Below are 24,766 nucleotides of genomic sequence, written 5' to 3' on the forward strand. Positions count from 1 at the left end.
AGATCCACAAGAGCAATAAGCCTCACTCACAGATTAAAAGCAGGTGGCAGAGTGAGAGAATAACATGAATGGGGTAGGACTTGTGCTCCGGAGGAGAAAGAGGACGTGGCCACAGCTCTCAGAGCCTGTGCTCCCAGCAGCTCTGGGGAGTGGGGCAGCCCCCAGAGAGCCCCAGCTCACAGGGCAGCACTGCCCAGGGCTCCTTTCTCACTCCAGTAACATGAAACCACAGAGAGAAAGCTAGAACTCTCAGATTCAGGGTAAAGTTACAAAAGCTTTTGTCAGTGCCAAACAAAGAACACAACTGGGGCAGTGCCATTGAATTAATAAATAAGGGATGGAGTTTCAGCTTGTATTTATAGTCTAAGTATACAGTCTGCTACCTGTGTAATGCATGTATCTCTCCTTGCCTTCTAATATTTACTTATAACTAATATCTTTAATGCATAAATAAGCATTATATAGAAAATATAAATTCTATGAGTACAATATGGATCTCCCACTGAGTACAGATAATCACCCTGCTGAGAAGAGTGTCTTTACATTACAATCTTCTATGCTAGCTTTCCTACACTCCCAGCATATGAAGGTCTCCCTAAAAGGCAGCTCAGCTCTGACAGCCCTGCAGCAGGGTGACACCAGGGGCCTGTGCTCAGCCAACTCAATTGTACTGCTAACATTTAGAACCACAATCAACAACACACAGCAAGTAATTTGCATGTAATGGTGTTGAGTGGCTTCTAAATTTAAAAAACTGAGCATATTGCCCACTCAAAGGGGATACTCCTTGTTATTTTGATGTTAGATGTGATTTACAAGGCCAACAAGTTAACAGCACAACCAATAGCTAACAAATCTGTACCATATGGATGTGGCTCTACAGATGACAAACATGCTTTGACTCACCTGCAGTTTATTTTCTAGCATACATAGATGCCTGCACTCAGGCTTTATTCAGACTCTTTTCCAGTACTGTCAACAGATTAAAAACTGAGATCAATTTCAATCAAGAGTTTCACAGACCAGCACTGTAAATAGTATTGGGAAACATGACATCCAACTCTTTAACAAGCACTTGGCATTAACTTATATAAGCCTATGGCTGGAAAGGGGGGAAAGGAAAGAATAAGAAAAAGAAATCCAAGTGCAACCTTACTAATTAACCAGAATGGTGATTAAAACACAGGAGTACACAACACCCTTACAGCAAGGAATTGGTTGGGCCACCAGTAAGTCCAAAGCTTGACCAAACTATTGTCTCAAATAACTCAGAGGGTTGAAGGGAAAGCCTACTGAAAGAAAAAAATAATCTATCAGATATCTCTCTTCTGTTGTTTATATTATTGACCTAGGTAGGTGAACAATGTTAAGTCAAATTCCCAAATGGTTTAATTCAGCACAGCTTAATTCAGCTTTAATTTAGCGCAGTTTCACTGACTGCAGTCCAGCTGGGCTGATTTATTCCAGCTAAAGGGTTAGCCCCACTCTAGTGTAACTGGTGAAAACTATTATCCACTGAAAGCATGATCATAAAGAAAAAGGTATTGAGAGGCATGGTATGAAATACAGGGTGTTGATATACTGAATGCTAACAATGTTTATCGCAAAGACAGCTCACTCTTTCACGGCTGTGATTATAGTTGCCTTTTGTTACAACAGAGCAAAAGAAGGACATCTTTATTGCTTGGAAGTCCATGTGCTCCTCCTATTTATCTTGCACTTGAAATCTTTACCCTTAGTTTGTGACAACATAATTATCTCCATGGAAACCAGCTAAATTGTCATGAAATAGAACACTTACATAAGCCTGGACCCTGCTTCTTTCCCAGCCAGCACAAGCACTGTACAGCCTGACCTGGGCACATCTACACAGGCCTTTCTCCCCCTTGCAGAAATGCCAGAACACACTGCTTTTCCTGTGAAGCCAGATGCCACTTACTACCTTATAGTAATATATATAATACCACTTACCACCTTAAGGCTTCATAAATGGCTTTCCTAAAAGATTTCATTACTTGTTCAATGCAATGACAAATTACTCTGGTTTGATATTCAGGTATGTGTATGTCTACCTAAGCTGGGCTTACAGTGATTTATAGAACGGTACAACGTATGGAAGGTGTAATGGAAAACATCAGTGCTTTACAAAACTGAATTTCCAGTTTCACAGTCTGAAGACACAAGTCTAGCAAGGCAAGTATTTCCCAACATGAGTTAGAATGTTCATATCATGGAAGCTTAGCAACAATGAGAAGATTAAGTATGGGAGTTCTATTAAAGTACTTTTTCCCTTAGTGCTTTTGAAAATCCCACTGCACACTATTAGTTGCAACTATGCTGGGCCAATCCTATTAGCTCTCTCCATTAAGTGTTCACAACTTCCCCTGGAAGATGTATTCTTCCATTTCAGCAGATATTTTATAAATTAATTGCAGGTTTTTCACAGTTAAATTGCATTCATTTTATTTTTAAATGATGCTTTGTATAACATTACAGAGACCCTCGAATACTCCACCATGTTTAATAAATAAATAAATGTGTGTACACACACACAGACTTTTCTGGGAATAGAAGAGAGGAATAGGAATTGTGTGGTAACATACCATGCATTTGTAACATATTGCAGATATCTAAAGGCCAAATTATTTTTAGCCTGCTTTCCTAAAGAAATGACTCTTTTATGCTTGTGCCTCTGCCTGTTCCTTTGATTCTGCTGGCCAGTTACTCTCAACAGACAGGCAGTTTTATCAGAGAGATTGTTGCTAAAGATTTCACAAAAGCCAGAGCCAAATTCTGTCCCCATTAAGGAGATGCTCAGAGGACTCTGTCCCTGTACATTCTCACAGGATCTCTTCTGCCTGCTAATGCTGAGGACAGGCTCACTCTGGACTAGCAGGGGTATGTGCTGTCTCTGACCCCTCTACACAAGAACTTATGAGTCATTGGGGAGCAATTAGAAATCACTATGTTAACCAACTTCATCAGAAAACAGGGCTGAAACATAGAAATGACTCTGAGGTACTGCTGCAGAGAAGACGTGATGAGGAGAAATGAGGCTGATGCCATGACAGAACATGTGAAGAAATTAGACAGAAATCAGTAAGACTTTATTAGGGAAGGCTCATATGGGAGCTGTTCCTGGAAAAACAACTGCTCTCTTATTGTAAAGCAATTAACTGGAATTCACTGTCAAAGGTATTGCAATTTTGCAAATTATTTCAAGAGAACAGTCATCTGAACTTACTAATGCTTTCTGTTTCAGGTGAATACATCAGGCTTTCCTCCCCCAAGCTACTCATTTCTGAAGCTGTCCTGTGCTCCAACAACAGCAATTTCATCCCACATTGTATTTAGTAAATTGCACTGAACTGCATGAAGCCTACCCATAATCTCTGTAAACATGGCTGTATATCTAAAGGCAACTCTTACATATGGGTCATTATCTATTCCAGGGCTTGATAGCTCCCATTCATGGCCACGTCATCTCAGTAAAAATGAACTTGTTCTGCATTTAGATGACAAGTAAGATATTCTAAAATACATAAAATACAGGCATTTCCATAAACATAATTTTCTATATATATAGTAGGTCATATCATTCATATAATGCCTTTAAACTAAACAAAACACACATCGGGAGATTTAAAGAGCTCTACAAGCACTAGGTATTTTGCTCGAATGCATCATTACCTGCATACCTATATTGTTTTCTCCTGGGCAGTAGTACTAAGTGAATCTGAAATGTTAGGCTGCTTTGTCACCCATCTGAAGTTTAGTATAAACTGAGTCAGGAAAACAAGAGGCCAGACACAACAAATTTCCTGCAACTGGGGTTGGTGAGTAACACAGCTTACACATATGGTGTGGCACCTGGTGCTCATTACATACAAATCAAACAAGCTCATCATTCTTGTAAAGCATTTCTCCAATACGAGCCTGTTAAACCCCCTTCTCTTCTATTTCTCTCTAATTTTTAGGTGTCATGGTCAAAAGGTGACAACCACTAACAGGAACATAGCAGTTTGCCACCAGGGAATAGGCTGCAGCTGAGTTCCCTGTTCCTAAAGACTTTCATTTTGTGATCCTGTAATATTGGGGCACATGACCCACCCACGCCAGCTGAGAGCACTTAGCAGTACTCCCTCCCTCATTCCATGTTACGAGATGCCTTTCAGAAGCTCTTGACTAGACTGAAAATGCCCCACAGAATTCAAAAATAACTGACAAGAGTGGCAGAAAGCCTGCTAAAAGCACAAAAAATATTAACAGCTCATATTTGAACCAACATAATAGAATTATTACTGCAAGCGTGGGGCAGCCTCAGTGGTTACCCCAGTTAAATGCACCAAATCAAATTCAGAATATTCCCCAATGCTGTTTAACAAAATGTGGCTCCAGAGTGTTTGCACAAGAGAGAACATGTACAGTGCAACTACTGGGGATTTCTGGACTTCTCCAAGTTATCTCCCATAGAGACTCCCATAGCCTTTTCCTTAGTTTGCAGGAGGAAGAACACATTTAATGACCTAATAATTAACAAAGAAAGGCTTTAATTATATGACAATTTAATGGCTGGGCTAGAGAGAGCTTGTGTTATGAAATGAGATGTCTTATAGGAGCACTCTGGTGAAGTACACATCCAAAATAGATCCATTTTTATTTCCATGTGCTTTTTTGGTCTAGAATACCCACTGAACCCTGCCAAAATGACCAGTTGATGCTACGGCAGGCTAGTGATTGTACCAAAAAGTACAAGAAAAAGGCACTATCCTGCTTCGCTGAGCAGCTGTGTGAGCCCAGCAGCTCTGTAGTACAGCATATCAATTAACCAGTAATTACCCCCTCAGATTCTTGTTACTTAAAAAAAAAAAAAAAAAACACACAAAAAAAAAAAAACCCAAAAAATAACAAACTCAAACTTTGCATCTAGCTTTCATATAGAAAAATATGATGCTGGAGGGAGAGAACAGCATTTTCATATGAGTTCTTTATTTCTAAAGGTCAGAGACTGTAAATTTGAACTTGTTGTATAAGAGTTTGGATTCACTAAGTCTTTTGTAACAGGTCAAAATAAAAGTTTTGGAGTCAGGCAGTGAATAGTAAAATAAGACTATTCAGAATAAAGACAATATGAGATGATACATAAATCTCTCTAAAAAGACACTATCTAACATTTTAATTGAAAACCTCACAATAGTGCTATTTTGCAATATTTTTCAAAACCTACTTCTTTTACTCAAAGAAGAAATGTAGCATTTTTTACCATAGCAACAACTCATTACACTTAACTATGACGTTAGGCAAAGCAGTTATACATGAGTAATACATCATCAAAAACAGAAAAATAAAAAAAAATAAAACTATTGGCAGCAATTAGCTTTATAAAAAGATTTTGTGAGTATGTGAACATTTATTTAATCTCTGCTAATGTTTTCCCCCTTCAGCTTAGAGGAGTTTCCCTGTCATTGCAACACTGAAGTATCATCTATCATAGGAGGAACAAAAGACCAAAGCACTATTCAAAGATGATAACATGAAAGACTTGGAGAGCCTTTCATGCCTTCAGTCACATAGTTCTGAATCCTCCCCTTGTCTATTATTTCTGTATATTACTAGATAAAACCATGCATCTATCCAATGGAAGATCTCATCTGGAGGTCAGAATTTAAAATAGCACTTATGCAAAACTACAAATTGTTAGCATGCTTTCTCAAATTCAAGCTCTTTATTTTCTACTTTTCATAGCAATTATACCAAACAGGTGAAGGGATCTGTCATAAACCAATCTATCCTTCATGTCAGAGAATTTAGGCCCAGTTGTAAAATCTCTATAAAATAATACTTTTCATGTCTTCAGTAATCTTCTCTGGGGATGTCAAAGTATTGCAGAAATTATAATCAAGAATTTCCTAATCAGATTCATATTTTTCTTACCAATAGAAGAGAAACATAGGCATTTTTGCAACATTTTTTAAGCCTTAAAATAAGCCTGTGGCAGAGTTAAGAACAGAACCTATTATCACAGATGTCCAATTGCTTTGAACACAAAAGCATTAGTTCAGAATGTGTCTTGTTCTTGTTTAGAACTATTTTCTATGCTACCAATTTTGTAGACAAAATGCAGCAGAGCCCTGAAGTCTTTCAGTGGTTTTTGTACAGCCATAGGTACATGAAGTATTTATTCACATGTTGACATGAATTGTTTCTATGTAGCCTATGAGAATTCTTTCTTACTCGGTTTTCTTTCTACTATGTCTTCAATTTTTCCACCTCTCATCAATCCTCCAGAAGTACAGCACATGCATTTTAATGGAGAATACATCAAAGGTCGACAATGATGCCTGGCTACTCAACAGAATGCCAAACTGGTGAATCACAGCTCACAGGCTAAACAAAGACCAATCTACACACTCTACATGGGCTTGATTTTTAATCTCTGCAAGCAGGAATAAACTCAATGTATTTGCCTGGGCTCAACAACATTTAGCTCTGCTTCTACCATTCTCACACAGTTTTGCAGCCTTCTAGAAATATCAGCAAAATCTCTAACACCTAGATCTGTTAAAAGATCCTTGCCAACCCTCCTGAAAGTATCTTTAAACACATTAAAATTCCACTCGAAGAATTAAAGCAAAATTGAGGTGGAAGGATTTTTGCAGGATAGTGCGTGAGAGAATTAGAATCTTCTGCTTTCAAAAGAGACTGTAAAGGGAGTACAATTTACTGAGAGGAAATAAGCTATATATTAGATGAGGTCATGCTTATACAGCATTGTTTGTCTGTCTGCTGGAATTAGAAGCAAGGATGAATGAATGAGGTGGCATGAGGTGTAAGACAGTCCCAGAACTTCATCCATATCCAATATGTGCCATCTATTCAGTAACAGTGCTGTTGTTACATAGTACCTCTCTCCTCTGTAAAATAATTTCATTTTTAATGGAATAAATACATAAATTTAAAACCTGAAAGCTTGCCTACAGCCATTAGCAGCCTATTGACAATGTCCATGCATTTCCAAAAGACCCTTCCTTACATCCCTCAATACTGGCAAGTCAGAAGGCAGAATAAAATGAAAAATGGAACCAAAAGATGAAATTTAAATTTCTAATGCATGGAAATGTTGTGCTACCCCAATACTGTGTTGAATATTGTCCCTCTTCACATGATGACTACCAGCAGAGCTCACATTACTGAAGGCAACAGTTACCAAAAAATAAAGACAGCTCAGATCTCCAGGGCACCTCAAGCACAAAAATCTACATCTCTGGGTAATCAGAAATGCCAGAAATCTACTGAAAGAAGCCATTCTGCAGCTATTTGACTTAGAAACAGATGGGCTTGACCCAGGATTAATACATCAACACCAATCCTGTGCCAACAGTGACCATAATCCTCTCTTCTCAGCACTGCTGCAGGTGTGGAAGAGGGACAGGTCTGTTCCCAGGACAGACAGCAGGAACAAGGATTCTGGTGCCTGGGTGACAAACTCTTCCTCCCTTTGTCTCATGAGTTCCACTCGCTTCTCCTCACTGCTGCCTAGAGCACCAGAGAAGGCTTCCAGGATGCAGAGACCCAGCATTATCTACAAGCCTAGCAGAATTCTGATGTTATTTGTGCATCACATGCTGCAGATTCTGTTTGGCATCAAAGGCTAAAAGATATTTATTTCTAAGGCATATATCTTGTCAGGAACTGTTTGGACATGGAGGCATGAAGCATCTGTAGAAAAATGAAAATATTTACACGTTTTAAAGTGTTTAGAGTCCAGCAGATGCAGTTGCAGCCTTCCTGCTTGCAGAGAGCAAGGTGGACTCACCGTCATTCCCATTTTCAGCCCAGTAAATACCTCAGCCCACTGGGAAATGAGAGGAGTAACCAGAGCTGAGCAGAGGCTACGAACCCAAAGCTTTGGAGGAAAGAAGTTTGTAAGAACTTCCAAAGTCATCGTCTGAAGACACACCCACATATGGCACTGCCATGAAGACAGCGTCCAAGCCAGCCAGAAGTAAATAACACATTAGAAATAAGAGAACAGGGGGGAAAAGTGTGGGATTTTTTTTTTAAATTAAATACTCTTGCCTAGTTTTCCTTAGCTAATTAGCATCCCTTCTTAGCGGTTTAAGTAACTGCTCATTTAGATCAGTGAATGATTGCTCTGAGATTAGGGTGTGGGAAAAAATTTTCTGTTGGGAATAATCTACTTATGCTACTGTTTATTTGAAGCAGTGATAAACATAGAGATTTTCCTTCCATATGTGCCAAGTATAAGAGAAAGCAGAATGATTAATGAACCCTTGCATTTTACCAATAAATTACTAACTTCAGACACAAATTTATAGTTTTCATTAGTACAAGTTTCATTAGTTTCATTGCAAGCTACTCTTGCTTTTTTTAAGAATGTTTATATTATTTCCCTTTGATCTGCTGGGAATGACATTTTGCGCACCATTATTTATAATCTACAAAAATTAATTATGCTTCTAATTAACAGCATGAAAATAAATTAATGCTCAAGGAGTTATTTATTCAGTTGTAAAGCAGGAGCTTTAAGACTGTATATATATACACATTTTATTTGTGCTTATAGCATTTTCTCTTTCTTCCTTTCTGTTTTATTTATTACTTTCTCTCCACTTTTCTGAGGTCCATTAAAGTTTGGCCTTTGTGAAAGTTTGCAGAACCTTAAATTTGCTTTTTCTTCTTCTTAATAAACAAGAACAGAATACACAATTTGATATGCATCTCCCTTTCTATACAAAGGCTAAGACATCAAAATAAATTAATAGTGGGAAAGAAAAAGTGAAACTACTTGGACTTTGTAATGTACTTCCTTCTCATGGCCATTTTATGCATGAGAATTAATTTAATTAGCAGCTGTAGAATATGCTAAAGGTGGCTCCAGAGACTGACATCTTGTCACAGCACATGCCACAGAACACGCCACAGTCGAGAGAGCCACAATGCACAGAGCATCACCATACAATTCCAGAAGGTTTCAAACATTCCCTCAAAGAGAATAACACCTTACCTCATCACAAGGCTTCAGGTTCTGCCCATACAGAGTAACACCATTTCACTTCAGAAGGCTGCAAAGTTCTGTCCTTGTTCTTCAGCCCAACCTTTTATCCCCTCCTGTTAATGCCGTGCCCCTGTGTGCCCCTCACTGTTAATGCATTTCACCTGTGTGCCCCTCATTGTTAATGCATTTCACCTGTGTGCCCATCATTGTTAATGCCCTGCACCTGTGTGCCCATCATTGTTAATGCATTGCACCTGTGTGCCCCTCACTATTAATGCATTTCACCTGTGTGCCCCTCCTGTCCATGCCCTGCCCCTGTGTGCCCTCTGCTCCCTTTGGTGGTTGCTCAGTGCCCCTGGGCACTCCATGGCTCGTTGCTGTCAGTGCTGCTCACCTGCTGCTCACAGCTGTGCCCATTGGGGATGAGGCTGGGCCAGCCCCACTCGCAATTATCACAAACTGGGTACGTACATCTGATTATCTAGAGAGCACAAAAATGGGACCATCATGATGCAAACTACTTTTTTCTCCTCTCCAGTTTTATTCAGGTGGAATTAGGAGTCACCTTGCAGCAAAGGTAGAATACCCTGTCCCACTCCATTCTCCCCTCCTTTTGTCAAGTTGCTTGTCTCTGTGCAGTGGGTCTGACAGCAGCTAACTCCTCTCAGAGCCTCCCAACAGCTGTTGGGTGACAGAAACTCTCAGTTACAAAAGGGCCCAGCAAATGCAACCCCACAATTACTGTGGTTGTGCCTGTTTTCCATACATTTAAAAGTTAATGGTAGACACAGTCATAAAAATATTATGAACTGATTTTGCAGAATATTCCGAGAAAATGCTCTTTAAATCATAAATATTCATTCACACAAATATTAAAAGTGTTCCACATAGGATGTCAGGGAAATTGGTGGTGGTGTTATGTCCAGGAAAACCACCTCCAGTTTTCAAATGTAAAGAGCCAGAAAGTAATTTCCAAACATTTTATGAACTGCAGTATGCTCACACAATTCCTTTCAAATAAGTGAACCCAGGCTGCCTACTCACAGACACAGGATAGAGAAAAAAGGCAAGTATTTTTGAGCTAAGCCAGAGATAGGGTAAATTTTTTTTTTTCAGAAAATATAACAATAAGCTACCAAAATAATTTATCTGGTATTCAATTAATCCTTTGTAGCCCTTAAAAAATAAGGACTAAGACATCTAGTACAGTTTTCAGCAACATTTCCACAGTGCGTTTCAAACCATGATGCACACACAACTGAGAAATGAATATTCCTCACCACAGGCTGTCTGCATCTCTCTCTTTCTTCCCAAGCCCCAAATCTCAGCTGAGGTTTAGCACTCTAGTGAAGGTGCACAAGCAGTACCTGTGTTGTCCTGCAGACACACGTGTTCCAGCAGAGCTGCTCTCTGCTTTTCCCTTTCCCTGGGGCAGCCAGAGGCCCCACATCTGCCCCCAGGGTCCTGCTCTGCCGGGGCCAGGCAGGGCTGAGGTCCCCACCCTGTGTCCCTGGCAGCCAGACTGCCACAGCCTGCCCCATGCCTTCTGCAGGCTTGTCCTAACACAGAGCTCTCCAGAGCAAGCTGCAGGAGCAGCTCGAGGCTTTTAGACACAGCCACAGACTAAATGAATAAGATTATTTAAATAAAACAGGTTTCTAAAAGACACAACTTTGTATTTATAGATGGGGCAGTTGCTGCTGAAAAAGAATCCAGGGCTATCACCACTGAGGGTCTGTGCATGGCAAACACAGCAATGGCTCAGGGTGACTGATCTGTTCCACCAAAACATCCAGCAGCTTCTCCTCTCCCAGCACTGGAGCTGGAGAAGGCTGCTAGGGAGTGGGCTTATTTCCCAGGGAAAGCCTTTATTAGCTACCACTATGACTCTTGCTGCAGGTCACACACCAGGGCTCTTGGCAGGAAGGGAGCCCAGGGTGCTGATGCATCAGTGGGAAAGTGGAGCATGATGGCAGAAGTGTGAGGAGAATCTGCTGGCAGCAAGAGGGACAGGAGATTCAGAGTCTTCCATACATAAGACTTTATGAACCTGCTACATATAAACCGTCATAGGTGAATATTATATCAGGCTTCCTGCACCTGCCACAGGCTGGAATTGTGGTGGGGATGCTCGTGCATCACGGGAGGCTTCCCTCTGCAGAAGAGAGGAGGTGCAGACCTTCACTCAGGGAGAGGGGAAGGTGCTCACCCCAGCTGTACCAGAGGGCTGGCAGGACAAGACCCAGCAGCACTCTTTTAACAGGGGGGCAATATGAGGAATTACTGAATGTAAAGCCCTGCCAAGGACCAAATGCACACAAGAAGGGTCTTGTTGAACCACTGAACCCTATGGCACTAAGACCATCTTGATCTGAAACTTTACAACAATGGTGCAGCAATTTTGCTTTAAATTTTCAGCACACACAGAAGGGGAAGCCTTCCTTTTTAATCCCGGTCCTCAGTCATCTGTTTTTTTTTTTTCTAGTTGCCATGTGGGTCATGTTGAAAATGTAATAAGACTATCAAAAGGCATGTTGGACAGTTTAATAGAGAAGTCTCATAAACAGATGTTAGTAATGAACAGCTACCAAATAGATTAACATATCTTCTTTCTAATAAAATGTAATGTAAAGTAGATAGATTGTGATACTCAACAACCTCAGTAGTGGAGTTAAAATTGAATTATATGGAAGAAAAACCAGCTCTGTTCTGATTTCAAAATTATGATGATCTACTATTATGATCCATCACTAGCAGAGCAGTAGGTGAAACAATAATAAATCACTTCTATTTATAATGCAGCAAATCATAATAAGTATCAAACGGAGTTATAATTCATTTTCACTTCAGGTCATAATTAGACATCTACTGCATTGTATTTTTCTATAGGTATATCCCTAGCTCAGTAATTCATAATCCATCACACAGAACCAAAACAAATGTAAACTGAGTAAAAAACTATTTCTCTCCCCAATGTATTTAATATAGGTATTAAGTAACTGCAATAAGTACAGCTGTGCAGTACACACAAGTGATATGCAGTATATTTTTTTTCTATTATGCTAATATATTTCAGTAATTCTTGCAAAATTCCCTAATGGCTTTTGAGTTTGAGGACTTATTAAAAACAACTGCATGCTTCCAAGCATACATTTACCAGTTATTTGCCAAGCTGCTTGGATAACACAGGGGGTGATTTGTCAGCCAGATACTGGCTGCTGGTTTCCTCTTAGTTTCTGAGTGCACAGCTATTGAAGGGAGATTAGTAGCAAACTGGTATAAATTTGCATTTGAGGGAGGAATTCAGTTATTTTACCTTCTCCCTTTTCTTGTTCTTCTCCCAGTGTGAGAAATTTTGCTCCATGGATCATGCAGGAAGCGCTGTGCTGCTAAAAAGCAGCAACTGTGATATACACCTGCTCAGATCAGTGGAGTTTATTATAGCAAGGATTAGAGAGTCTTAGGCATATTTACAAAGAATTTCCCTCCAAAGCAGAGTGAAGCCCATGTAGCTTATTCCTCACAAATAAATATCTTTAAAAAAAAAAAAAAAAAAGGCAGCACAAGATTAGTTTGGACATAGAGAGCTTGTGTTTTACTTTGAGATAGTGTGAGATCAGCCTTGCTTGAAGGAAGGTGCTGTTTTCTAGAAAGCAGATCCAAGCCTATAAAGCCCAGGGCCACCACACTCGTTTTTTAACGTGCACATGCAGGATTTCTGAGGCACAGGGACTGTTCATTAGAGATGAAAATAGGACACTACATTGTACTTCTCTCATTGGCACAGCCAAGGCCAATAGGTATCCTGCAAAACCCCAAAAAATGCAAGGCCCAAGTTCAGAGACATCTGGTGAAAGTTACAGCAAACTGCTTAAACTTCCTATGGGTTGTGGTGCTGCTGCTGCCCTGTCTTACTCAGCTTGTCACATTTCCATCCTCTCCTGCTCTGACCTTCCACTCAAACTCTGCCCCTTGACTTGAGTTCCTGACACTCTGACCTGTTCCCAGCAGTGACAAACAGCACATTTCAGCCCCAATTTACAGCTGGCTGAGGTCAGCCTTTAACACCTCCAGCCATTATTCTACAATCCTGTTGGTTATAGAGTTATTCCATGAGAACATCTGTCTTCCACTTACAACACGTCCTCCCATTATTTTGTCACTCCTAAGACCACAGCTGGAGAAAGCAGCCACCCAATATCAAAACAAGGCAACTTTTGAAGAGCACTGAAGGTAAGCTGTGCATCAGAATAGTTACCTGTATTTCACAAGCCTTTAGCCAAGAAAAGGTTATTAGTGTCCTGAGGTGGTCAGGGCATTCTTGGGCACAGCTCCTTCAGCCCACGCAGGTCTCGGAGCCAGCAGGGTTAAAAACACCCCCTGCCATAAATAAAGCACCAGGGACCTGCCCCTCTGGATCTGTGCATGCCAGCTTTGCTAGAGACATCTGTCTGATAAATAGCTCATTTTGCAATCACTATCATATAATTTAGTATTTTGACAGGTGCATAAACTTAACATGAGCTTTATATAAATATTAAACAGTCTTTCTAAAAATGAAAGCTCTGAAATGAACACAGTTCCCTAGGCCTGCCTTAATAATTATTCTGAGGAAAGGTTTTGCTGAAGAAGAAAGGAAAAGAGATTTCTCTAGTGAAAGAGCACTGGAGTAATCTGGTGATATTGTAGCTCAGTTTTGTGACTGCCACTTTGAGGTGGTGTTGAACCAAGCCCTTCTACCCTTTGTTTTGGGATTTTTGGTTTTTTGTTTTGTTTTGGGACTTTAATGTTTTGTTTTCTAGTGGGGTTTGGGCTATTTATTGTTTTTATTTTAATTTCTTTTACAGTTTAGGCTTATCTCTTGCTCCTTATCCTGAAGGGAGATGTTTACTATAAATTAGCAACAATATCACAGAATGGGATCAAGGCAGAATGGACACATAAGAAGATTTAAGAAAGCAAATACAGGATAGAATTAATGAAGATATTCCCTCCTGATGCTCTTCCTGTTGTGATACCCCCTTCACCCCACGATAGCCCTTCCATTGTCCACCTCCTCCTTCCTGGCCACTGCTCCTGCCCTTGCTGGGTAAGGCTTTGTTCCTGGAGAAGCACTTAAAGGATAAATCCTGAAGCCTTTGTGCTGCTTTTCATTGTTTTCTTTTTTATTTTTTCCCCCTCACAGACATTGATTTTACCAAGAACATACTCAGCTCTCAGCACTCATTGCAATCAACATGAAAATAGTGTGGTACCACTTCTGAGGGTACCTTTCTTGTTTTGTCTCCTGTTACAAAAGATCATTTAAAGTGAATGATTCAGCTGAAATCTGCTGCTTAACTCCTTGTGAAAATGTTCTCTTATTTTTCATCCTTAAATACAGTATTTGAAGTCACCTTTTATGAGGCCTTTCTTCTGTCACGATGAAACTAAGAAACACTGAGCTACATATATTCCTGCTATGTCCTATTAATGGCTATTAAAAGTTACACTAAATGCATGCCTTATTTTCAAGATTTTTTTAAGGATCATCAGATCAACAAATTGTCCAATACAACTAAGAGAGCCAATCTTGGGATCAAAAAATATGACCCACAAGATCCTGATTGCTAATTCTCCTCTGTGGTTAAATCTAAAGGTTCTTAGCAAAAACAGCATCCATGCCTCAAAACCGCACCAGAGATACTGTCCAAGACACCAAAAACCTCAGTTGGAGCCACAATGCAAATCACACAGTTTCTGGCATCTGCTTCCATGACTTTCTTGTACATCATTTTTTAAACACCATCACATTCACCAGTATACAATTTATTTATTAAGTAGATGAGTAAATTCTATACATCCCATGCTACATTGGATGCTTTTCTCATTTCTTACTTTTCTACTATAAACACTTTTAGAGTAAACTTAGTTCTGTGATGAGGAGTTCTTTTTTCCCCCTATAATTTCAGCTGTATTTCAGTCTTTTATGCCTTCACTGAAATCCCTTGCTGACATGCAGATACAAAGAGAAAAGAAATATTCATGCATCACTTTTATAAAGGATTATATTCTGCTGGATATGACACTGAAGGTGAAGTTTTCAAAAGATAAACTTCCCCATAGGATTGAAGGACATAATTTTAAAAATGCTTTCTTAAAATGGCAGTTTATTAATAATGACTTTATGCAAAGAGTTGCTGTGGAGCTTATTTTTGTGACACATCAGAGGTAAAGCAAACCTGTAAAATCCAGAACGTTCTTTTCTACTGTTCTTTAGTATTCAGACACTGAACAGATTTTACTTTTTTCTTTAAGTTTAGACCAGTGAGTTTATCTGATAAGTTGATTCCTGATACCACACTCCAGAGCCATCTTCCTTTGACCTGCAGGGCAGGGCTTTGAGGAGGCACTGGATATGTGGCTCTGCAGCTCTGTGTCACCATGTTCCTAACAAAGTAAATGAGGAAAGCCACTCTGAACTCTGCTTTCAGAGTCTATAAAATTAACCTAGTATTTAACCAATTTAGTTTATTATTTAAAGGGAGATGTGAGCTGCTTGCCTCAGGTTTAGCTCTTGTGAGTGCTACTTTAATGCACAAAAAGATCTCATCCATGGAAAAGGGTGAATGAACTAGAAATAAGTTTCACTGTAATAAATTAATATGCATCACTGCTCCTTGTGCCACATTCTAACACCAGAAAATACAGCCACCAGAAGTTGAAAATCTAGACCAACTATAAATATAAGATACTTAGAATTCAAAATCCAGTTAATTAAATGCAAATACCAAGAACATTTACCAGAAGTTTTCAGGAAAATCCAATTCTTGTAATTGCATAGCAAATCAGTTCTAATTCCTACAAACCTCTTTTTGACTATATCTATACCATGTTACATTTCCCTGGTCCTTATATAAATAAACCCCTGAAGACCCTTATTATTACTTGACCAGAATAATTCAAAATAAATGGAATTTACATGTGTTGAAGTGACTTTTAAAGACAGATTTTTCCAGTACAATAATATGGACCTCAATACAGGAACTGAGCTCCCAAAATATTTAGCATGGTTTTTTTTAAGACCCATCTGAATTTCATGGACAGGTTTTATCATGTGTGATTTCCATTCCATTTTCTTCATCTCTGTTATAGCATAAAATTTCATCAAGTGTAAATGTCAGATCTTTTCTTTATTATTTGCTAATGTCATAAAAAGCTGAATTGTTTGCTTTGTTAAAGGGCTTACTGAGCATTGACTTTTCTTTATTTGTATTTTACTACCAAAAATGTTTTAAAAAATAAAATAATAATAAAAAAAATCCCATCTGAAATGGAATTTAAATAACAGAGCAAGGTTTGCCATTATCATAAGTGTATAAAGTGCTTTGTGAGTAATAAAATGGATCATGGATTCTGGATAATTCAAACTGAAATGTTATGTTCAGTATCAAGATTAGATTACATTAATGTGGTTCATTTTAAATGGTTTAAAGGCCATCAGATGCATGTGAAAAGAATCTGTATCATAACTTAGAATAAATAGACTGAGACATTTGTTTATAATGTCAGTGCTAAACAAATCTATTACTACATTTCTGCATGTAACATTATGTTTCCACTGTTATTAAACAGGCAGAGCATGAAGATAAATTATAGCTTTAATTATAAACATTACCTTTGCATATTTATTAATTTAAAATGAAACAATGTTCACTAACCTCAGATTATTTATATTTTCTAATATTTTAATTAACTTTGGTTTATTTATATAATTTCTTTGCTGCTGGTCCTACATAGCCACTTAACTTGTGTGTAAGCTAATATATCACACTACATATTATCCAGGAAATCATGAAATACTGTCATGGTTAGCTTTGCTGTAAGATACACAGAGGAAAAGGAAGAGTTAATGAGTGATGGGAACCCCCATTTAAGCTCACTGTTAGATATAAACTCCAGTCTTGCCATTTTTTTTTTTAATTACACCCATCTAAACAAGTTTCAAAGAAAACTCTGCTTATCCTGAAACGATTCCATTTGACACTATGCCCTTGATTCAACATTGCTAGCATTCATTCTTAAAGAGATTTGGGGAGGAAAAAAAGTCCTTGAAGGACTCCATGTTTATTATAGCTCAATAATGAGCAGATAATGGGCAAAAAGGAGGAATTAAGGTCATAATGCAGCCTGAAAATTTTATTTGCCTGGTTGAAGTATTTCAGAGGAAGAGAAACTGCTGAAGTTTCAAATCCCTGGATGAGTTTCAAATCCTTCCAACTTCCAGCAAGAAAATAGGAAAACAAGCTTAACAGTGAAATTCTTACTGCTGCTTTACAATGAATGTCTTTAAAGCCTCCAGTCAGCCAAACTTACTAAAGTCAAAATAGGGCTCAGATGACTTCCCCAGGAGCTCTGTCAGGCCCAGCTGCAGAAACCCCATGGCAGGAGGGATGGACAGGGGGGTTTGGCCTGCTCTGATCCCAGGGACCTGATTAAGGCTGTTACACAGCTTTTCTCTTAGGATAGAGGTTTATGAATGGCCAGGGAAATGGCCAAGTGATGAAGACATCCCCACAGAAATTCTTCTGAAATTCATGTTCAATACTCTTAAATATTGTCTTGTTCTTATATGGGTTCTCTTTGTCCCAGAAATCTGGGAGAAAATTTCTTTAATTTTGTTTCCAGTTTAAATATTGGTTTTAAATCTTTAGAATTTATCATATTTTAATGTAATTAAAGTTTTATAAAATAAAATTTATTACTGCATTAGCTATCTTTAATATAAAAAAAAATCTTTGCATCAGAAATGTCTTTAAATTAAAGTAAATAACGTATTTTTATTGTATTCCTGTCTCCAAAGACAGAGTTGCCTTAGTAACCATGAGTCAGAGACACTAAAGGGAACCAGCTAAAGAGACCTTAGAGTGGAATGAAATACTAACACATTTTTAATATTAAATAGAAAGCTTAAATTAAGTTTTAGAAAGGCTTTACACTCTGTGATGATTATCTTTCATGTCCTATAGCACCACATATCCTGAAAAAATAAGAAGCTAAATATGATCCATTTTCTACATGTTATCCTGTTTGTACCCAATTCTGCCAAATGTTACCTGCAAAATGTTGAGTGTGACTGGAATCAGCACCAATCCTGTTGGGATGTAGCCAAATTCACAGAGGCTATGGGAGTCCTCCTCATCACACCCAGGGGCATCAGCAGCAGAACAGTGGGATTAGGGGTCTGCTCAAGGCCTATCCCATCTGAAAAGAAATAAAGAGAAGCAAGTCCAGCTCAATCCCTTTTAATAGTGGTGTATCAGAACAAAATTGAATGGGGTGCTCCAGGGGGAAGGGGCTTGAATTAATTCTAAGGTTTATACTTCTAAACAGTTGGACTTTGTGGACACCTCCCCAAAATTTCAGTTTTCCAGTCACAATCTAACTAATCGATAACTTGACCATAAGGCCAAGATTCTCCTTCTACTTTAAGAAATTAAGGTTTTTTTCAGTCTGACCCCCAAAAAATGGGATTATGCAATTTTAATTGCTGTCTTAATTACAAGCAAATGAGACCAAATGTTGTCGTTTTTCTGTCTGCACCCAAAGCTAAAATTAGACCTCAGTTTTTATCTAGGACCATCTAAACTTCTGTGTCCTTAAAAAATATGCACCATACTGAATCACAGTCCTAGCAACGACAAAAAATAACCTTATTAATTATAAACCACCCCTTTTCCAAATGCTTATCACTAATCCAATCTAAGAGCAGTTGAAACTTTTTAGTGATATCACATGTTAATTTCTGATAATCATGACTATAACTGTCTAATTATTCCAATTCATTATGGTGACTGAAACCTCCTTTGTCAGCTCTTTTGACCTCTATAGTTTTATTATTCTTTAAATCATTTATAGCATGTCTCTTGCCATAGCTGAAATTGTAATTAACCTTAGCAATATCATCAAACATTTTATCAAGTTCTTCATCCAAAACTTTGGGAAAGGTTAAGAGTAGTAGGCAGAACTAAAAATAAAATGTCCTCAATGGTGGACCTTGTTCATCCAAGTTTGTTGTGAAATAATGATGTAAACCCAAGGTTAGATATGAACTATGAAGTAAGAATCATCACTCTTCCTTAAAGAGAATATTGTCTTAGTTCCAGCATAAGATGACAGTATTTTTAATGATATACAATTAAACTCAATAAACCAATTAGCATTAACTCTCAGGGTAATTACATCTCTGGGCTTGACAAAGATCATACTTCAACCAACATGCTAGCAGAGCTTAGAGACTAAATCAATGTGTGGTTTACCTCACCAGGTCATCTCCCTGATGTTATTATCCCTGACAAAGGAGGCGACACTGCAAGAGCAGAGCAAGATGGCAAATGTGCACACTTGTCTCGTCGGGCTCCTGCCCAATTTTCTTGATAGGCAAGAAACATCTCCTGGAAAAGCTTAGCAAACTCTGCACCATTCCAGCCCTTCTTAACAAAAATGGAGGAGAACAGCAATCTAGCCATGCAGAAATTAAAATCGGAAGTGCCAAGATAATGCAATTTTACTTTGTGTATGCTGGCAAGGCTGGCAGAGCAGAAACAAAAGCTATCCATGCGTGGTGTACCTGGGGAAAGGCTGCAACTGTGAGACTCTTGTATCTGCCTTAGAAATGGGGAGTTATTCAACTCTCAGGCTGCATTTACCAGCAATTCTATTCCTGTGCCAGTAACTTGCAGGAGAGGAAAAGACCAAAACCTTTTGTGCTAATTCTAAAACAAATTCTGCCAAGTTTATGACACCATCTTAAAATAACCCAGAAAATATTTGAAGATGGAACAGCTATCAACTTCACTGTGCTTAGTTCCGATTTCAAGCAAAAACATTTTCTTTAGATTTTATTTAGCATTGATTTTGCAGAATCATTCTCCTACTAATCAAATGTACAAAATGTTATTAGGAAAAGACAAGGAAAAGAATGATCTTATTTTGATCCATTTTTTGGGGCGAATGGAAACTCTGCAAGAATGATTTATTGCACAGCTCTATAAAAGCTCCTGCTGGTGTTCACAGATGTCTTAAAATGCAAAATTGAAAAAGGTGATAGACATTTATTACTGCAATGTATACAAGAAATTTATTTCTGATTGGAAAATGAAATTGATCCCCAATTTAGTTGTATTTTCTTAACTACTTCACCTCTAATACCTTCACTTGTTCAAATCAAGAAACCTTAGGAAAAGCATTTGAGAAAAGATAACACCAAATCTGCTATGACGCATTTAAAATTATGCCAGATTTGACAGCTGGAAAAGAATCCTATTTCCAGCATGAATTTTTCCATTGAATCTTAACCACAGGACTTGACTTTAAAAGATGTTAGAAGTCACATTCAAACTTCTGTGGCCAGTGCTTTATATTTGTGAAAACAGAAAAGATGAAGCAGTGCTTGTGCTTCTGAACCCCCAAACATCCAGGGTCCTGCTCTGAAATGCATCAAGCACCAATTCCAGAGGCTGCTGCCATTTCCCTGACTCCAGTGAGAGCCTCCCCAGTGGCACAGCCTTCTGAAGGGGAAAGGGGACAGTCACTGCTGCACCTAAGCGCCTTCCACCCAGCTCTCCTGCTGTCATAAATAAATCCAGCTGCCATAAATAAATCCAAGATGCACAGGAGCTTTGTTATGTAGGTGGGGTGACTTGCAGGACTTGCTCAGACCAGACTGTCCAAAGGTTTGGGGTTTGTATCCAACATGAGGGAGCAACGTGAGGCTGAGACTCCAACAAACTTCTTTTTCAATTTCACAGCACACATCAGAGATGCTGTTCCACGGATGCTGTGTATATAAACTCACTAAATCACCAATTTAATCAGGCCTGCCACAGTACCTTAGCTATCATTTAATTGAATGCGATTTATATATTGCAGATTTAATAGCTATGTGATTTACCCACTTAACCAAAAAAAGACAAATATTAACAAATGTTCTACTGTGAACTCAAATTAAATATGATGGGTTTATTTCTCTGGACTTTTTATTGTACTAAATAAAGCTCACAAGCTGAATCTGTAGACGAAAAAAATATGTTCCTAATTATACCTTTCTAGTTTCTATCAAGAAAAACCAAAACATCATTGCTGATACAGCTAAAAAGATCTCATTAAGTTCTGCTCATCCTCAGCACCAGATCTTTTTCTAGTAGCAGGTGATCCTTTATCTCCCCCTTTTCCCTTCAGGTTAACTGCGTTTCACATTTGTCCAAAAGACTGCAACACATCTTGTGACATTTCATAAGCCTTATAAATTCCATTTTTCCGTTTTACTTGTTTCCTCTGGTAGTTTTAGAGCAGTTTATCTCTCCCACAGAGCAGAGGTCCTGACCTGACATGGACCTTTGACCGTCGCAGTGCTAACACAAGAGCTCACTTATCAGATTTGACTGCCTTGGAAACCCAAAGACAGCTGGCACTTACTGAGACTGGGAGCTTAGTAAAATTAATGATGTTGCACTGAAATGCACAAGGTAAATATTTTGATATGTTAGAGGAGCAGATATTCCCATAAACCTCATCCATATGGACACCACACAAGGAGGGCTGAGCCGGAAAGGGAGAAGCAACGTTCAGTGCCAAAAAGTGGCTGCTTCCTCTCCAAAACAAGTTTGATTTTTTTTCGCCCAGATTTCTGTTTTCTGTAATTGAGCTTTAAAGTAAAAGGGAGGTCAGCCTATTCATCCTTGGCCTCCTTGGAAAATTATTGAAAGTCAGAGATATGTGGCAAGTACCATGACCTCTTGGCACACCCCACGAAGGGGCAGCCAGGAGAAATTTGTAACTCAATTTGTCATAAAAATGTATGAAAAATACTTCAATTAATTAAAATGTTTGAGGAATAATATAACTAAAATGAAACTTTGGTATAAAACGCTAAGGCAGAAGTTATTTTACCTAGAACATCAAATATTATTTTACCTGGAACATCAATTTGTTCATTTTCAAGAAAATTAGGAAGTAGCTGCATTGTTTGCATAGAAATAAAAAAAAAAAAACACCAACTTTCAGCAATTTAGAATTTAAGTTCTTATAAAACCTAGGAATACACAGCATGAATGTTTGGAAATTCCCTCAATTTTCACTACTGGAGGAAAAAAACTCACAATCTAGAATATCCACAGAAAAAAAGAAAATCCATTTTAATTATACCTCTATACAAGTTTGTTATTGCTACCACAGTGATCATGTTTGCTAAAATGTTTTCTGTCTATCTGAAGGAAATTCCTGGATAACTGTAACCTTGAGAAATTTAAGAGTGAATGTACGAAGCAAAGTGACACAGAGTCCCTAGGCAGGTGCAAAGGAGAGCCCTTAATTGCAAAAACCAGGCCTTTTTAAGCAGTTAGCCATTTACCAGTTTACAGTGTTTTAAGGCACAACAAGCCCAAGTCAACCAACCACAACACACCACAATGTGGACAAGGTGTGGACATGCAATAGTCACACAGCACAAATGTTAACTGGATATTAATATTACTGGTGGTGTTGTTAAGATTCCAAAGATTTCAATATTTTTTAACTATATAATTTTTTTTTTCTACCAAAAGGGTCCAATTTAGCAGAATCATTTTTCATTTACTAACAAGTTGTGCTTGTACCTAAGTCAAAAATTTCTTTTTTCCTGAGCACAGGGAAAAGATCAGGCCCTGATGTTAAGCCCCCTGGCTTTATTAAACATAGTGACAGCCTTGCATGGGCTTCAGTAAAAATAAATACATAATCAAACTTTCAATTCAGTGCTTATATGTCCATTCTACTTTTCTTGTTAACAAGGCATGCTCTAGCTTTCTCTATGAAGTTCATATTCTTTCAAAAATAAATTCTTCTTTGGCACTATAGTGTGGAAATGGACTAATCACAGTTTAGAAAATCAATTATGGGAATATAAATAAGAAAGCATCTCTTCCCTCTCCCCCTTGTTCCATCTTCAAGTTTGACTTGGATTGGAGTGGGATTGCTGTTAGAGCTGCAGTTTACAAGCTGTCCCCAAAATCCTGAATGATGTGTCCCTTGCTGAGCCCATGCCCCACAGGATCCACCAGGCAGACATCACACTAATCCAGTATTGAACTATTCAAGCACGTGGGAGTTCGAGCTGTCAAGAACTGTAACAATCATGTGCAAGAAACTCAGCTTTTTCTCTCTTTTTCTTGCCCATTTCATATATGTAACTACATTTATCAATATGTTATGCGTTCATCTCACCACTCACCTATTTTGATTTCTTGCTTTGAAGAAGCCACTATAATCAATCTCAACCAATCTAAACAAACCAATAAGTCTCATATGTTCACTTTGGAGAGAGCCTCTATGAAGAAAAGGCACAGCTGAATGCAGGGGGAGGCAGCTGAAATGGGACAACTCTCAAAGTGGCCACAGGCTTCCACTGAGCCCTGAACAACAACTAAGCCTCTTTTTCCCTGTACCTGCAAACATGCTCAATATGACCTCAGAAAGCTGGATAGTTTTACAATCAATTTATGCAAACCACTATCACCCTGATTTCCCACCCTGCCCAAGTTTAAGGAGAGGGGAGGAAAGGTGCCCATCTCATGCAGTGGGACCTCCAGGCTGTGTCTGGCTCCTGCTCAGGCTCTCTCTGGGCTCCAGTGCTGCAAAAGAACCAGCATCATTTGGTTCCAATACAGGGCTGGGCATGCCTTTAAGGATACTATACAAAATTCTGAGAAACTCCTCAGAAAAGCCTTGACACAGATCTACTCCTGAGTAACACAGTGTAATCGACCCAGCACTTCTGAGAAAGGTTTTCAAGAAGGAAGAAAAAAGCCTGAAGCTTTTGGCCATGCTCGGTGTGGAGATGCACTGCTGTATACTAGTTAAGAAAAGTAGATCAAGAAAGTAGACAGTTCCTAGAGTTATGGGACTCCATGAATGGAAAAATCCCAGCTTGAGCTCTCTGTAGAAAAGTGGGCAATATCTATTTCAGGAAAATGTTTTTATCATTTATTATGTCATAAGCAAAAGAGTAAAATAAACTGTTTATTATCATGTATAAAATGCTTTTGACCAGCCAACTGAAAAACTAATTTCATTTTCTCATTACACTGCCTCAGGCATCCTTTAGCGTCAATTTTTATTACAGACAAAGAAGGGAAATTAAAATGATCGGTTACAGTGGAAGAAAAAATATTTGTTTCAGATTTTTAAAAAGTAAGACTAATAAGCACTGAACCTGCTACTCATTCTTGGTAATGACCATTATTTTTGCAAGAAATGGAAGGGAAGTCCTAGGGATCTGTATTCCAATGCCCCAGAAGGAACTCTCCTGTGTGGAAATATTAAGATTTCCAAGAAAATTTGCAACTGTAAAACCAGAAGTCTCTGCAGAGACTGCTAGGTCTCATTGCACTGGAATAGGAAAGTTAGTTATAGACATTCTCCCTAAAGGAGAATTAGAGGCATTTTCTTGCTTCTAGGTGGAATTTACTGCTCTCCTTTGGGTATGATTAAGGCTCTCCACCAGCACAGTCACATGCCCCCACAGCTTTTCTACTTCTGAACTGCACCAGATTGCAGCACTCTCATGGATGTGCCAAACACAACAACCACACAGCCTCAAGGGAGGCTGCCCAAAGCCCCTCTGCTGCCCCCACCCCAGCTGGGTCATCTCAGCCCTTCCCCTCCACAAAGGGATCAGCTGCAAACAGCGCATATAAGGATGAGGAGCAAAGCTTGCTGTAACTGCACTCA

General features: G+C 38.7%; 1 long non-coding RNA gene across 1 annotated transcript in view; it reads right to left on the reverse strand.

Annotated features, from left to right (window-relative positions):
• LOC141730831 (uncharacterized) overlaps nucleotides 1–24,766 on the reverse strand; it is a 71,244-nt gene that overhangs the window by 34,216 nt on the left and 12,262 nt on the right. The window contains exon 2 of the long non-coding RNA XR_012582542.1: nucleotides 18,115–18,262. This is a non-coding gene — a long non-coding RNA (uncharacterized LOC141730831). The remainder of the gene's footprint in view (nucleotides 1–18,114; nucleotides 18,263–24,766) is intronic.

This window comes from Zonotrichia albicollis, chromosome 13, assembly GCF_047830755.1.
Source record: "Zonotrichia albicollis isolate bZonAlb1 chromosome 13, bZonAlb1.hap1, whole genome shotgun sequence".
NCBI lineage: Eukaryota > Metazoa > Chordata > Aves > Passeriformes > Passerellidae > Zonotrichia > Zonotrichia albicollis.